This window comes from Dermacentor silvarum, chromosome 5, assembly GCF_013339745.2.
Source record: "Dermacentor silvarum isolate Dsil-2018 chromosome 5, BIME_Dsil_1.4, whole genome shotgun sequence".
Taxonomy (NCBI): Eukaryota; Metazoa; Arthropoda; class Arachnida; order Ixodida; family Ixodidae; genus Dermacentor; species Dermacentor silvarum.
In genome coordinates this window covers 134,945,460-134,947,884 of record NC_051158.1, presented here as the reverse complement: position 1 = coordinate 134,947,884, position 2,425 = coordinate 134,945,460, and the positions used below count along the sequence as shown (strand labels likewise).

At 45.4% G+C, this 2,425-nt stretch overlaps 1 pseudogene; it reads left to right on the top strand.

Moving 5' to 3' along the window:
- The first annotated feature begins 883 nt into the window (after window positions 1–883).
- LOC119452598 (uncharacterized) lies at window positions 884–2,192 on the top strand (annotated as a pseudogene).
- Window positions 2,193–2,425: the final 233 nt, after the last annotated feature.

Below are 2,425 nucleotides of genomic sequence, written 5' to 3'. Positions count from 1 at the left end.
TAGGTATTGCAGGCGACTTCTCAGGCTGCCATCAGTGCGATCCTTGTAGTTATGGCTTCAGCGTGTGCCGTAATGCATAATGGGTTGGGTTTTTCCCGGAAATCTTCGACCTTATAAAGAGACGAGCGGCTACCTTTTGCATGAGTGACAGAGCCTGTTGCATTGTTTTCGATGAAATGCATGTTAAAAAAGAACTTTCATACAACCCGTCGCATGACAGGTTTGAAGGTCTGGAAGAGTATAACGGTTTTCAAGGAAATAACCTCTGCAACAAGGCTCTTGTCTTCATGGCAAAAGGTATCCGAACGCCATGGAAACAACCTCTTGGTTATTTTTTGGCCTATCGAGGAACACCCGCAAGCATTTTGCAAGACCTGCTTTTGCAATGCTGCAAGTCCCTTGTGGACGCTGGCTTGCAACCAGTAGCGGTATTCTGTGACCAGGGAAGCCAGAACGTGTCCCTTTTTGCAAGCCTAGTCACCACCGAAGAGACGTATACAGACATAGACGGAAGGAGGCTCTTTTTTCTTTTCGATGCTCCGCACTTACTTAAATGCCTCCGAAACATGCTATTTAAGTATGATTTCAGAATAGGTGATCACCTTGTGAAGAGCAGTTACATTAGGCAGGCGTATGAAAAGGACCGCACGCATGAGATTCGTTCGATACCAAAGCTGAACCACAGACATTTTAACCTAACCTTTGCATCAAAGATGTCTGTAAAATTGGCTGCACACGTTTTCAGCAACCACTGTGCTGCTGCAATGTAACCTTGGTCACTTTTCAGCAGCTGCCCGCTGAAGCAATTCATACTGCACGATTTGTAGAAAGGATAGATCGTTTGTTTGACTGCCTGAACAGTTCACAGAGAGCGGCAAAGACACCTTATGCATCTGCGATGTGCGATGGCTCTGTCCATAGAGAGTTTCTGACGGAATGCATTGCAGTATTTGAAAACATGCGAGTAGTGGGTTGTCCGAGGCAGCCGCCTTGTATACGCGGGTTTTGTTTAACCATGCGGTCTCTTTTGATGCTCTATGATCATCTCACAATGAATTATGGATTTTCTTATGTTCTCGCCAGGCGATTAAACCAGGACACACTTGAAAACAGCTTTTCGACGATAAGGTCCAAATCAGGTGCGAACACCAACACTACAGCCCGTCAGTTTCAGGCCGCTTTCAGGCATCTTTTGATCAATAACCTGTTCAAGTTGTCTGAAAACTCTAACTGCGCCGAGGACATGACAACAGTCTTGGCAACTCTTCCTGTCGGCATTTCGGCACTGTTTCCGGCTCTTGGTATCGAAGCACAGTCTCGCTTAGCATGACAGATGATTCTTTCTCGGACGAACTTTCGGACATACAGCAGAATACTGAAAACTCTAACTGCGCCGAGGACATGAACACAGTCTTGGCAACTCTTCCTGTCGGCATTTCGGCACTGTTTCCGGCTCTTGGTATCGAAGCACAGTCTCGCTTAGCATGACAGATGATTCTTTCTCGGACGAACTTTCGGACATACAGCAGAATAACCTAGTTTATTTTACCTACTAGTTAGCGGCGAAATTTTTGCGGTCCCATTCGTGCGTCGGAACAACCCAGAAATGTAGCCTGAAGGTAGAATATGCGTCATTTAGTGAGGCCAACTAAGTGCTACTATATTTGAGCGTAAAAGGTACTGCGGAATCTGACTTTGGAAGTCTCTCAGTTCCTTCCCCTCCATTCGTGTCTTTTGTTGAAGGCTGCGAAAATGTTTTTCAGGAAGCCATCGGTAGCCTTTTTTCCATGGAGAGAGTAGGACATACGTTGTGTACGCGTCTTCATGAGAAGGTTGAAAAGACACTCACCGTTTGTGAAGAGGACGTTTATAATGCCTTGTTTTGCCTCTGCCCGAATCAGGTTGCATTGGTTTGCACGAAAAAGAAATGTTGAATTTCAATGTGCACAAACGAAGCGTCAAGCTAAGCAACAAGTGCAAAGGCTAAACAGTTGAGATTTCTCAGGGTATATTCCAGGCGGTGAGCAAGGTGGTGAGTCTCCTCACAAAGAAGGCAAACTTATTTGAAGAAAAAAAAGTTTGGTACATAATTCGAAGGCGTAAAATGGGAGAACGCCATATCTGGCACTATATTATGAGCAGTAAACTGTGTACACTTTCCATGCTTTTTCTAAAAGATAAAACTGCCTTTAATGTCGACGTCCATGTCCTATGGTTTGTGGAGGTGACCCTTCGCGGTGGTGAAGTAGAGCGGCACAGCTTGTTTCTTCTTTCTTATCCTGGATTATCCTTCTTAGCGCTGACTTCGTGGCCTCATGCAATTATAGCTCGCCAGGTAGCATTCTTTTGTAGCATTTGGGCGCAGTAAGGCTTGCACTGTTTCGTGCGGTACTGCTTGCAATAAACATTCGCAGATGCACCAGTA